Source organism: Castor canadensis, chromosome 7 (genome assembly GCF_047511655.1).
Source record: "Castor canadensis chromosome 7, mCasCan1.hap1v2, whole genome shotgun sequence".
NCBI classification, from domain to species: domain Eukaryota; kingdom Metazoa; phylum Chordata; class Mammalia; order Rodentia; family Castoridae; genus Castor; species Castor canadensis.
Genome location: NC_133392.1, coordinates 114,210,199 through 114,225,341, shown reverse-complemented (window position 1 = coordinate 114,225,341; position 15,143 = coordinate 114,210,199). Strand labels below are relative to the sequence as shown.

Here is a 15,143-nt window from a genome sequence, read left to right as displayed (position 1 = left end):
TTTCAAGGGTATTTTTTAGTGGCAAAAAACTTACCATTCTTATTAAAGACACACTGTCTCATATGTGTGATGGGATGGTCCAGAAAGTTTTGTTCCATGCTAGTAAAAGCTTTTTTGATTAGAGGCTGTCCTGTTATAAACACTGAATGTATGTAACCAAATTGCAGGCTAAAAATGTTCCCATATTTCTTCATGAGCTGAAAAATAGTAAAACAGTCAAAGCTGAATGTTCCCATGTCTGTGTGTTCAGGGATAGCAGGTATGTGTGTAGCTAAAGGGTTCATGTTGAGAGGAGTCTGTGTGTTCATGTGTGTGTTCAGGGCTGCACTTTAGTCTGATGTGAATGTTTATGAACTTTTATCTCCTCTTCTCCACTAAAATGAAGTTAAATTTGGTTCAACATGGAAATTTCCTTACTAAACATTCACTCTTATATTCAATCAGTATGAATGGAGTGAGTATCAACCATGTGTCCACAGAATGAGGCATAAGTCTGTAAGTACACAAAATGAACAAGGTCTCTAACTTGAAGCATCCACGCATGTACTGGAGATAGAGAATACATCAAATTTGACCGTCTGGTGTAGCAAACCTGAACTTGTTTGTCTACAGTGCTGGGAATCAAACCCAGGGCCTTGTAAATGTCGGAAGCCTGGACTTCTTAGTATAAAAATGTCTGTTTAACCGGAGGAACATGCAAACTCCTAAACACCTGATACTTATGCAAAGTGCAGTGAAGGATAGACACGAGGGTAAACTCTCTGTAGCTCTGGAATCATATGAACTTACGGCTCTATGGTTGATTAGCTGTGGGCTCTTGGGGGAAGTTGTTTTACTTTTGGAGTCTCACTCAGCAACTCAGCTATGGAAAGAGAAAATGATTCCTCCCCAGAACTACTTTATGAGGAGGAATATAAGAAACAACATGAAAGCCACTTTGTTTTCTGGTTCCAGGCACACAACCAGTCAATGAATCTCTGATGAATGAATGAACTCTGTGCAAATGGACATTGATATACATCACAGTGACAACAAAGACAAGGACACACTGAAGTGGAGGAAGTTAACACTCTTGGTCATGGACAGCTACATTCACTGGGCTTGTTGTTAGGCATCTTTCATGTTTTATTTCATTAATCCCATAGCAACTTCACAGCAGTAAAGTAGCCATTGTGACAAAACTCTTACTTTGGAGCAGGAATTTGTTTGGCATTATGTATATTAGATGACCCTGGGACCTCAGAATTTAGTGGAAGTGAGAAAGCAGACATTGGAATGGGAGGGAGAGTGAGAGAAGTGGAGGGAGAAATTCATATAAGTGTGCAAATTTGTACAAATATGGATCAAATGACAGCATATGGTCTATAATCAAATTTCATTCTGACCTGTCTGTTCAAGAGACAACACTTAGTAGACTCTGTCTCAGTTATTTGTCCATCTGGGTCATGTCTAGCTATAGCATAGAATCGACAGAAAGGACAAATTCCCCCAGGTGTCTGTGGCTCTCTTTTTCACCTCCATTCCCCTGTACTCACACCCCTATGTCAATCATAGTGCCCTGGACTTATGCTGGCCCATTTGATCTGGTGAAATGGTTTTAGTCTGTTCCCACTACTCTCCACTCACATTAAAAACAGCCAAAACCCTATTTTTCTTTGTTCTTTTGACCCAGAGTCCCCTGTTAACTTCATTCATCTCTAGAATAGGCTGTCTTGTCTTGTTAGTAAGGGAAGACTGCAGAACTACATGTCTTTTCTTCTATGTAGTGGTGGTAATGGATCCATAGTAATGAAAAAATTTTAACTCATTTTCAAGAATGTCTGAACTTTTTGGTTTTACAAGAAAAGATTTCTTAACTAATTTAGAATATTCTCTAAAGATGTTGGAAAACAGTTGAAAACCTCAGATTAAGTTAAATGGATTCCAGCTAGCAACATATATAACTAGAGTTTAAGCTTGTACTTGGGGCAGATTCAGCACACTAATGTGCTTGCTGAAATGAACGTCAGTCTTCTAACTTTACCATGCTTCTGCTCATTTATATTTGTCTTTCAACAGAACTAGATTAAAAACTTTTAGGGTGTTCTCAATGAAGTAAACACAGAGAGGTAAAATGATCTCCTGTAACCCTATCCAACAATTCTGAAATACAGTGGGTTTTACTGTCAATTGCTTTATGAGTATTAAATGACCCAGATGGCGTCAGAAAAGATTTCATGAGGCAGAGCACACTTTTTTCAATTTATATAGGAAGGTCATTTAAAAATTTTAAAACAAAGAGTAATGAAACAAAAGAGGTTAACAATAAGATGGCTCAAGAATCTAAAACAGTTTTTAAATCATAAAGGATAATAGAAAAAGAAAGCAGAAAGGATTTATATAGGCAGAAAGATACAGGAAAATTAATTGTATGATGAAAACTCCAAATGTAACATAAAGTGTTTAAAATACATGGTGCAGCAAGGTGAATGCTATGAACAAAGAAAAATAATATGAAGTTGAGCCAGAAAGACCAACCAAGGGAAGTTTGAGAGAGATTTCACTTAATCTAAGTTCTTAAGCAACAACAGAACAAAGACATAAAGAGAGGAAAAGACTGTGTCAAATAAGTCTTCCAAGAGCAGTAGTTGAATATCTATTACTCAGAGTTCTCCATAGCACAAAAGTGTGTGTGTGTGAGAGTGTATGTGTGAGAGTGTGTGTGTGAGAGTGTGAGTGTGTGTGAGTGTGTGAGAGTGTGTGTGTGTTGCCTAACGGGCATGAGAAATACAAGCTTTTTGTGTACTTATTAGGCTTAATATATTTCCTTCAAAAATTTTGTTGCATTTTTAAAAGTTACCTGTTTATATCTTTTAAACATTTTTGAATGGTGTGCTCCTTTTTCTTAATGATATGTAGATGCCATATGTCAATATATAGAATTGCAACAAAAAGTTACAAATATAATTTCATTTTCATTATGTTCAAATCCTGAATGATATATGACAAAGTTCTATAAAGTTACTGGTGACTTTGTTTGTATGTATGTATGCATGTATGCACGAGTGTGTGTACTAATAACAGAAGAGGCACAAAGAGATGTAAGATTCTGCCTTTCTTGCTAAATCTCATTTAAAAATGTCTCATTGTGTATTTATTTATATCTAAGAGCATTTCTATCCAGTAAAAAGGAAATCAAAGGAAATAATAATAAACCTTTATAACAGAGGTTCTTATGATTTTATGGGCTACAAAATCCTTTGAAAATCAAGTGTATGTCATGCATCTCTTCTCTAGTAAATCTCATGCACATGAATACATTTATGCAGACTGTGTGCATGTCTTGGAGTCCATGAACTCCTGCTGAGAATAATGATCTCGCAGGTCATCTCTTCTTTACTTATACAGAAAAATGGGTAATGTATAGCACATTACATATGCTATAGTGCTTGTAGAAAGGGAGGTGAAACTATCATAAGAAGAAACAAATTTCCACTGAAGATAAGGGAGGACACATATAAGGAGAAATGAAGTTCAATCCAGGTCCTAAATGAAGGTCAGGTTGCCAGCAAAAGGTGAAGGCAAACACAGTTTAGATTGCAGGATCATCACATAAAGATCCAAAAGCTAAAAAATGTGGGTGTTTGGTAATAAAATGGTTATCCATATTGGATGGAGTGAAGGTTTGTGATAGAACAAAGCCCAGTTCAGTGCCAGGTGCTGTGGAGTTCAATAGGTCCTTAACTTCAAGAAGCTTACAATCTAATGAAATGAACAGATAATAAAATCAGATCTTATAAATTATTTGATGAGGGAAGGTTAGGAAGCACATAAGAGAAATGGAAGGGCCAGGGAAGGCTTCTAGAAAAAGTAGCTTCTCAGATGATAAAGAATATGGGACACAAGTCTGGCAAGGAATCTCATCACCAGGTGTATTATTTGGAACATGTTTGGTTTCCGTTTAGAAGCCAGAAAATGATAGAGTAGGTGTGTGACACAATGAAATGCTGAAAGGTTCAGACTTGGGATGAATCCTGGTTTTGCTTCCTACTTTCTGATTGATTTGGGGAAAAATTTCTGAAATTTTATGTGTCTTAGTTTTCAAATGTATGAAATGGGGAACATTACTAAATTCCATCTTTAGGTTTATAGTCATAACTAGCCATAATAATAGAACCAATCATCAAATTACCACCATTATTGATACTAAAGGCAGTGTACTTTTACAATTAGGCTCTGGTAATGGTGCATACAAAGGAATGGAAGGACAGAGTAGGGAGTGGGCTGATGCACAGAATCCACAACCAAGACAGACAAATCCTGCCTGACGTGCAAGCAACTGGCTTTTCTCGAATTTGTGGGATAAGCTTTCAAAGAAGGAGCAGGGTAAAAAAAAAAAACTATAATCATAAGTATCAACTATGAACTAGGCATCCTGGCAGTTACTTGATGTTTACTAACTTATATTTATAATAATCCTATGAATTATTCTGTTTTCAGAAAAAGAGTCAAGGAGATTTATCACACAGCTAGTGAACACATTCTGTAGGTCTCACTGATCAGTGAAAGGATGAAGATGAATTCCTTCTAATCTGAGTGATGGAGTTGTGTAAGTGTTAGTTGGCTAAATGACTTCCTAGTAAAAAATCCCATTCCCAACCTCCCTAGGTGTGGCCATTCGATGGTGGCAGTGGTTGTGTGTGCATCTTCTAGGTCACACCCTTAATGAAAGCTGCTTGATCATCACCTCTCCTTTCCTACTTCCCATGAGACAGAACTCATACAAGATGGAAGATCAAAGTAACAACACAGATGAATGAGTTTGCAGTACAAAGAGGCCTTCCTATCCTAGACTTCATGCATACAAATGAACTCTTTGTTGAGAGGAATTTTGATCTTGTTTACTCCATTTTATTTTGGGGTCCCTTTGTTACAAACTGGTTGATGTACATGCCAACCAATATCTCACTTATGCTCAATTTTCTCACTTTAATACAGTAAGATTTTCTCTCTTTTAAATAAATTCTCCTATAATAAGGTGTATATCCATGGGAGAGGAAGTTTAGAAAATGAGAGGGGAGCTAAAGTTCTCCACATGCCTTATAAACATGCCAGTTTCTTCACTGTTTTTCTCCCTGTGTATTAGATCATGCAGTTTTCCTTCATTTAAATTTTTCTTACATTTTAGCATCTTGTAAACATTCCTTTAAAGTTCAGACTACTATATTACAATATTGTACAAAAGCAAGTTTTTCACATCCCCAGTGATCCCATCTCCTGATATACCAATTGGCTACCAGAGTATATACTAAACATTTCATCATATACTGTCTTGTAATATTGTTGGAGTGGTAAACAGTAATTACCTGCTGAATAAATAAGTCTATGAGTGGATATCTATCCTCTATGTCATGATGAATGAATTATCCTCTATTTTCATTATGCAAGGTCAGTTGGCATGAGCAGGGAAGAAGTGCACAATTCAAATAATCCTGGATCCTAGCCTTTGTTTTGCCATTATCTAGCAGAATAACCTGGGGAAATCACATTACTGTTTGTTCTCAGCCAGTTTCCTCAGTGGTAAAATGGAAATGCCACTAAATGGAACCTAACATGTTTACCTATCATAAAGATTAAGTGAAAATGAACATAAAAATCCAGATGTTTCCCAAATACAAGAACTTAAATCAAATTATAACTATTAAACCATTCAGCTCTGCTTGTTTTATATCTAAAATTACAAAAATGAGATTTTTGGACAGATCTCTATTAATCCCCATAGTACGCATGTGGCTACCATACCCTGAAGGGTTGATGTTTGTGTCTCTAGGTTATACTGATGATAGTGTGGGGTGGAATCCCATGGAAGTTGGCAACACAATGTGAGGAAGCCTAAATAGCTCTATAGAGGATTTATAACCTAAATTTACATTTGAAGTACTGCCCACAAAAGTCAGTATTCAGAACCTCAACAGGCTACCTGCTAAGTAAAAGATGTACGTAATATCCAGAGTAAGTTTACAATGTAATATACAATATGTTGGAGGGGGTAAATTCAAGTATGATATATTTAATATATTGTAACAACTTTTGTAAATGCCACAACATACCCCCACCCAGCACAACAATAAAATAATAATAACACACAGTACTTCTAGGAGATAGACATAATACACAAAATTATTCACCTTACCCAGTACCAGGGCAATCTCTATTAGAATAAATTACATAGATTTTTGGAATTATAGGATATGACATATGTTAAAGCAGCTGTTCAAAAAATGTTTCAATTAATAATTACAAAAACTCTTGAAAGAAATAAAATAGGAAATCAGAGAAAAGAATTAAAAGACAGAGATGAACCAAAGGTAAATGTCTGCAGAAAACTACAAAAGGTAAATTTAAAAGCTTAGTAGAACTGCTCAAAAACAGAACAGTAGTGTTAGAAGTGTCAATGAAAATGAAGAGAAAACAGAGGAAAATACCTGATCTGTTGTCTCCTGGATTGGAAACAATAAAGACTGAGCCTCAAGGCCCTCTGACTCAACACCAAGAGACCTCACAGTTGTGCCATCGGAGTCCAAGAGTACAGAGGAGAGGAAAAAGAATGTGAGATTGAAAATATACTTAAGAAGGGAATGGCTGAAACTCAGCCAACTGCCATAGTACAAACTTTCAGACTGAAAAACCCAAACAGCATAACCCCCTAATAGTACAAATACTATCATAATAAACTCTAAAAATAAATAAATAAATGAATATTTCTAGAAAGCAGCCAGAGAGAAAAACCTCAATACCCATGGGCACTAGCAATCCAAATCATAGCCGACTTCTCACTAGAAACCACAAAGGCCAGAAAGAAGTAGCACAACATTTAAAAAGGCTGAGTGAAAATAAGCTCAGAATGAAGGTGAAATAAGACATTCTCAGATGGAGGAAAACTAAGAGATTTTTTTTTTCTTTCCAGCATTCCTCTAAAAGCCTCTCTAAAGAAAGCTCTTTGCTCAGAAGGGAGATTATAAACTTGGAACCTCAGGAAAGCAGAAAGAGCAAGGGAAAGGGTAAGTAAAGCATCAATACAATTAGCTAATTCCCTCCTCCTGAGTTTCAAAATTGCATTTGAATTTAAAAGCAAAATTAGAGTACTGTCTAATGTAATTTCTGATGTATGTAGAGATGATGATTAAGACAATTCTATTATTAGGAAGGAGGGTAAATGCCCTTGAATGTTTGTAATTTAAGTATATTTCATTTGAAGTGGAAAGTGTTGCACTTGCAAATTTTAATAAGCTACATAAACATATTGTAATCTTTATTGCAACTACTTGAATAACAATACAAAGAGATATACTCCAAAACACCACAGACAAATAAAACAAGAATTATTTAAAAGATGTCAAGGTAGCCCACAGAAAGATGAGTAAGGGGAAACAGAAATGAAAACTGAGCAAAAGCCTGAAAACAATAAAATTATAGAACTCAATACATACATTGAGTAGAAATTGCCTATATTTTCCAAAGTACAGAAAGGGAAGTAATTTTTAAAATAACCTTAAGTATATAATGCCTAGTTGAAGTCATTTTAAATCTGATGATATGTTGGTAGAGTGAAAGAATGAAAATATATCATTCAAATATCATGAAATATATTAATCAAAAGAGAGCTCACATAGCTATATTATATTACATAAAGCAGGTTGGGGCAAAGAAAATCTACTTGTGATAAAAAGGAATATTACATGTTAAAAGGGTCAATTCATTAAAAAGAAATTTCAATCTTTAAGATGCACTATGTACAAAACACAGTTTCCAAATATATGAGGGAATAGCTATCAGAACTGAATGGAGAAAGAAGTGAATGAAAACAAATGAACAAACACTGGAGTTTGCAATTGGAACATATCTTTGTCAATAATTGACAGAATCAGTAGGTAAGAAGTGAGCAAGTACATAGAATAACTAAACAATGCTGTTACCCAGTGAAATTGAATTAATATGTATAGGAAAATCCATTTGAGAAGAGTAGAATTCACATTTTTTAAAGCAGCATTGTTCATTTATCAAGATATACTTTATCTTGTGTCACCAAATAGACATTGATAGTTTTTAAAAAACTGAAACCATATTGAGTATATTCACTGACCATAATGAAATAATTGTGGAAGCCAACTGTGGTGACAAAATTGTGAATCCCACCACTCAGGAGGCTGAGACAGGAAGATTGTGAGTTTAAATCCAACCTTGGTTTCATAGTGAGATCCTGTCTCAAAAATGAACAAAAGAGAAAGAAGGAAAGAAAGGAGGAGGAGGAAGAAGTGGTGATGAAGGAGGTGGAGAAACTAAGAAAGAAAAGGAAATCACACTGGAAATCATTGATTAAGGATAATAAGAAAATCCCCAAATACTTGGGAATTTATCAACACATTTTTTTAAAAGCCACAGTCTATAGCTTTAAAATTCTGTGATGAATTCTGTCACTACTATGGTTGTTTCTGTCCTAGAGTAGAATGTTGTCCATCTGAACTCAAGTACATAAGCAGATGTTTAAAACACCTCAGGCTTCTTGCAGGGAAAAGGGAGCTAGTTACTGTTGGCTGTGTACCAGCTCTAAGCTGTGCTCCTGTGGACCACTCACTGTTTAATCTTCATAGTCACCTGCCACAGTGGGGTCTGCACAAGATGCCTGTGTTTAATAGAAAGGAAGCCAGCTGAAGATTCTTGAGAATGTTTGGATGTTTGAGAGAACTTCAAAGAACACAGAGCCCTGAGTTAGGAAGCTCTAGAGGGAGAAGTTTATAGAGGTGGATAGAGGTGGGCAAGAAATATGAGTTCCATTTTTAGACAGTGAGTGCACTGAGAAAATTCAAAAGTCTGGCACTTTTAAATCATTACTTGGTGAGAGTGCACTGCAAGAGCAGGAGGAAGGTTAGGGGCTCAGTAAGGATGGAGTTGGGAGTTATTCTACTGGAAATTATAAGGATTTAGGTAGCTTTTCCACTATTTACATAGGGGATGGAGCGGCTCAGAAGGAAAGTATAGCATTCTTAAGGATAATATGAAACGAAGATAAGGTGTTTCAAAGAAGATAAATAAGATGTTTCAACAATGTTTAACAAGATAACACACAATTAAGTGAGCTAAGGAACATAACGTGATCAGTAGAGTAACAGACATTGAATTCATTTCCAGAACTAGAAGGGGCAGGTAGAATAACAGTTGACAGGTAAGGAAAAGGACACTCAGACTGGGTTTGCAGTTGCTAGCATCAGCCTTAGAGCACCGCCCCCCCCACAACCCCTTCCTCAGATTCTCAGATGTTCCTTGACCTGCAGGTCAAGATTTACAGATACCTTTGCCTCCTCCTACCTTCTGAATCTCAAAGTGCAATTGCTCAGCGTTCACGTGAAAAAGCTACCTAGGGAGGGCAGGCGCCAGGGCCCTGGAGGGTTGTTTTGGGGGCGCCAGCTTTTGAGGAAGTCAACAATGAACAGAAAGAAGACAGCAGCCAGTAGGAGCGTCCGGAGATGGAGCGTCGCCCAGAAGGCGGCCACCAGGGAGCCCGCCACCGCCAACATGGCTCTGAAGTCCGCTGGTTCTTCGGTGGTCTGAATAGGGGACCATCCCTGTGGGTCACCACCTAGTGCTCCTAGCTTCGCCGGACCCTCTCCAACCCCAAGCCCCTTCTCTCCACCCCGCCCTTCACTGGTCCCCCGCTCCTCCCCAGGCATGTATGACCACGCCCCTTTCCTAGGCCCGCCCCTCATCCAGGACCCGCCTTCTAGCCCCGCCTCCTTACCCCGCCCCTCACTGCCCCTCGCGGTCCTCCTCCAGGCAGTGCCTGGCCCCGCCCCACCCCGGCTTTCTCGCCCCTCCGCAGCCGTCTGTCACTGGGTTCGCTGCACCTCCACGCCTCTCTTCGGGAATTCTCTGCAAGGCTCCTCTGAGAAGCCTCTCGCCATCACAGCCCTTCATGAGCCTCTGTGGCAGGAAGGCAGGGAGAGGGAAGAGAGATTAATGAGTGCTACAGTGACACAAAGAAAAACCAGAAAAGGTCACCTCGCCCCAGAGGTTAAAGCAGCCAATGAAATAACATGTGATTATGTATGGCACAAGCTGTATCCCCCACCCCATTTCTGTAACCTGCTCTAAATGGTATATAAGGAAAGCCCCCTTTGTACTCAAGTCCGCTGAATAGCCGCCAGCTTGTTTAATGAACTTGCTTCCTAAAAGCTTTGGTGCCCTCGCAGTCTCTGAGCCCTCCTGCAACATCTCTTCCCCACAGCCCTCCCCGCCTCTCCCCAACCTGTCCTTGCCATATTTCGCCAAGCCTTCACAATGCTACTTCCCTCCATTCCTGGGCCATTTGACCCTCTGCCTGCCTCTTCTCCCCATGAGCCTCCTTCCCAGGAAAGCCCTACAGCTTTTTGTCCCCTGCTGCAGCAGCAAAGATTCCTGAAGCTGAATTCCCAGGGAAAAGGTGAGGGGAAGAGCGGCTATCAGTTTAAAAGTCCTCGTTTCTTCCACACCCTTGTAGGCCCTTGGATTTATGATTTTTATGCATCTCAGACAGCGCCTCACACATCTGAGCTTCTGGTTTCCAATCCCCTCTTACCCAGCGACTGCAACAGCACAGAGCCTTTCTGGGGCTCTTACTGTATATGCCAGACAGCGCACTCAGCTCTTTAAATGAGTAACTTCGCTTTCACTGAGTTACGCAGGAGATGATCTTGTTAGTCCGTTTTTGAGTTGAGAAAACAAATGTTAAATACTAAGTAATGGTGAATAAGTGAATCCATGGGTCTGAAACAATCTAACCGAGGTTCTCTAGTTGGAAATTTTTTTAAAGACTACAAAGCATTACATCAAAACTGTTAGCCCAGCGTATAGCCCATAAAATAGATGATCAGTTAATTTTTGTTACAGGAATGGCTTGGTCCTGGTCCTTTTGCTGTGGTCACATGTAAGTTAGAAAGTTTAATTGCAATGGTTTTACTTCAGAGACCTCGTGATCTCTTCCTCCAGTAGTCACTGCTTATATTTAACCTGATACCTAGTATTTTTCCCTTCTTGAAGAATCCTCCGTTTTAGGTTCCCTTTGCACTTCCCCTTTGCTTATGCCTAACACATTCACCAAATCTTGATAAAAAGCAGCCAGAGTTTGAACCATAACTCATTCTTCTCTCTCCCTTCTCCAGTTCCCCTCTTTGCCCCTCCCTCTCCTCACCACACCAGGAACCCCACATTAGTGTGACAGACGTTCCTTACTAGGGATGTATAGCCAAGAACACATATCCTCAATTGCAGTTGAAGGATATAGTATCTTTCTGAAAGGGAAAGGCTGCCAGCATTTCTCATCTGCCTTCTCATCCAAAACTCCAAGCTGCAGAAACCATTCTGGGCAACAGATTGAGACATCCAGGGATGTGGTCCTCCATCCAGTCCTCACTTATAGGGCAGAAATATTACCAGAAGACATAAGATTGAGAATACTGGACCACCATTGCTCACAGAATAGAGCTCTCCTACTGGGAGATGTTAGTCACATAAATCAGACACTAATGCTTCAATGATACAGAATTTGATGGTAAGCAAAACAGAGGAGTCTGATAGCTCCATGAAATAATACCTAAGCCATAAGCCAACAATCAGTTTTCCAGGAACAATCAGGGAAAGGGGCAGCTAATAAAATCCTTCCTGAGCTACAGCAAAGCCAAGACTGTCCTCAAAGACTGTTCCTGAGATTGAGTCTAAAGTTAATTGGATCAGATTATAAAGCAATTTATTCTCTAGCACATTATTGAAAGTAACACAGCAATCCACTGGAAGTTAGGGGAGACTGACAACTGAGGTGTACAAATGGAAGAGGCTACATGAATTTCATAGCCAAGGAACAAAGTCATAAACATATTCAACAAACTTATGAGGACATTAAGAAGGCAAGCTACTACGGCAAAGTGGTAAGGAAATCACTTCTATAGCTTTCACAAGTTAAAGTGTTCTCAGCTTTGAAGTTGGTGGATGCTCCTGGTCCTTTAAGCTTAATACATTCTGAGAGATTTGTCTAATAGTCACCAAATATTAGGTCAGATTTCAAAGTGAAACTAATAACCGTTTTTACTAAAGGGCCTGATCAAGTTCTAGGAAATTGCATGGCTGTAGACAGACAACATTCCAATTCTTCACAGTCACAAAGTTCTATTCAAAGTTGAACAATTCACAGGATTTGAACATAGATGTGGCTTTCTCAGAGAACTTCAGTGACACATTCCACATCTCCTTGAAGTTCCAGGAGCATGGAATCGGGGAATGAGGTGAAGAGAAACTGCGACATTGCACTGAACTTGCCCACAGCATAGGTTGAGGGTGGAGCTACAGTTGCACTTCTGAGATTGGCTGGGATTTTAAAGTATTCTGTTTAGACATTTGGTGAAATTCATTAATTCAACTAGGCATAGCTTTTGTGTGTAGGTGAGAAAATGTTTTGATTACAAATGCAGTATCTTTTAATATATATCTATGCAGATTTCCTATTAACTTTTAAGTCAGTGTCACTAGTTGGCAATTTTCTTTGTTTAAAGGAATTTTTCAATTTTGTCTATGTTATCTGATATGTTTTATAATTATTTATGGTAACTCATAATTCTTTTTATTTCTAAAGGTCATCAGTGATGTTACTTCTTTTACTCTTAACTTTAGGACTTTGAGCTCTATGGCCTATCAATTTTTACCAATATTTCAATTTTTTTCAACAACCAACTTTTGGTATTGTAGAATATATTATTTCCTAAGATCTTTGTTTCATTATTTCTTCTCTGTGTAATTTCCCCTTTTTCATTTGAATAATTTTATTTCTTCACCTTAAAAGGGTAGGTTATTGCATTGAGATCTTTTTTAATGTACACATTTATTTTTTATAAATTTATTTCTAAGTACCACTTAGGCTAAATCTCATATTTTTTGTTATAGTGTGGTTTTGCTTTCAGTGATCTCAGTGTGTTTTCTAATGTCCCTGTGATTTCTTCTTTGACACATTGGTCATTTAGGCATCTCTTGCTAAGTTTCAAGTTACTGTTTAGGGTCTTTCTATTCTTTAGTGTTTACCAAAGGATGAAGGACATACTTTAGTGTTCTTTGAGGATAGCTATGCTATCAACAAATACTCTGTTTTTGTTTATCTGGGAATGAATTAATTACTCCATGGTTGTTAGAGGATAGATTTGCTAGGAATAGGACTCTTGGTTCACTTTTAACACTTTAAGTATGTCATCCCATTGCCTTCAGGCTTTAAGTGAGTAGAGTAGTTAACTGATAATCTGAGATTATATCCTTTTTTCTTTTTTTACTGTTACCAAGGTCATCTCTTTGGGTTTGGATTGTGACAGGTTGACTACCTTATATTTAGGTGCAGATCTCTTCAAATTTACTTTAGTTGCAATTTGTTGACATTGCATCTGCTAATTAATTTTTATTAACTTTGAAGATTGAGAAACCATTATTTGCTGAAATAAATGTTCTTTAATTTCCTATCCAATCCTCTGGTCCTCTGATATGCGTCTGTTGGAATATTTAACAGCATTACATAGGTCTCTAAAGGTCATTCTTTTTTCTTCGTTCTCTTTTCCTTTGTCCCATAGAATTGATCATTTTGCTGACTTTACTTCTAGTTTACTGATTCCTCTATTGGCCAGCTCAAATATACTGTCAGGCCCCTCGAGTATGTTTGAAATTTCAGTTATTTTCAACTGTAGAATTTCTAATTGCTTTCTCTAATGACTTTTCCACAGCAAGAAATTGTTCTTATCCTTACCTTCAATTCTATAGACATGGTTTCTTTAGGTTCTTTGAACATTCTTATTTGAAGCTCTGTCCAGTAAATCCAATGCTTGGGCTTCCTCAGAGACAGTTTATAGCAACTGCTTTTGCTTAGCCTTCTGTATGGTCCATAATTTCCTATTTCATTGATTGGCTAATAATTTTTGCTGATAATTTGATATTTTAAATGATATGTGGAAATCATATACATCACAATACTCTCTAGAGCCTGTTGTTGATTCCTGTTTGAGAAAATTACTTGGACTTATGGTGTAAGCACTCCATTCTTCATCAAGTGAAGCCATTGGATTCTCTGTTCTGCTCATGCAGTGTTCCACTGATTTTGGACAGTTTTCCTTACATGCCTTGAATGGATAAGTCACTCAGCCAGTGACTTGAGTTTTACCTTCAGCTCTGCAGCTGCTTTCTCATGACTTTTTTTAGCTTTCACTTCTTGCTTGTACAGAACATCAAGATCAGCCATGGGGGAGAGGTGAGTACCTCCTCAGGACTTTTCCTGGGGATGCACAAAGCCCATACGTATGCATGACCTTCTTGATTCCTAGCCATATGTTGGAACTTTTGAACCCAATGGATGTATCTTATCCCATTTTTCTTTTTAATCCTCTAGTGAGCACCAACTAGCATTGCCACCTTGTGTCACCACAGCATCATACAATAGTAACTGGTTTTTTACAGAGATTCTCTATACAGCAGTTCACAGAGTCATCTCGAGCAGGTCAAATGCATCTTGAGAAAAGCACAAGCCAAAACACAGAAAGTCTCTTGAACTCTAAGCTTGAAAATCCATTTCTTTACATTCTATTAGTCAAAACACATCACTTGCTCAGTTCAGAGTGAACACAACTGTAAATAGACTCTACCTCTTGAGGAGAGGAGGTTTTTCTTTGCAGTGCTGGTGGTTTTATCTCAGAGCCTCACACTTGCTAAGAAGGTGCTCTACCACTTAAGCCACTTCACCAGCCCTAGGAGAGGATTTGTAAAGGCACCTTGAAAGTGGTATAGATACAAGAAAGAGAACTATTCTCAGTCTGCCTTTACTTCTATTTTAAAATACAATATCATAGCAGAGCACGGTAGTACACACTTGTAATCTCAGCTACTTTGGAGGTGAAACAAGAGAATTGCAAGTTCTGGGACAGCCTTAGCAACTTAGCAAGACACCCATATGGATGTGAGGATGTAGCTCAGTGATAGAGTGCTTTCCTAACATGCACAAGATTCTTGATTCAATCCACAACTGAATGATAAGAATTTTGTTTCATCTTGTCATTATCTAGTACTGGAATAGCCCTCCAACCATAAACTAGCAGAAACTGGACAAAGCAAAT

At 38.1% G+C, this 15,143-nt stretch overlaps 1 pseudogene; it reads right to left on the bottom strand.

Annotated features, from left to right (window-relative positions):
* Positions 1-9,657, bottom strand: part of LOC109676273 (cytochrome P450 2J2-like) — a 35,062-nt pseudogene extending 25,405 nt beyond the window's left edge.
* Between the last annotated feature and the right edge of the window lie 5,486 nt (positions 9,658-15,143).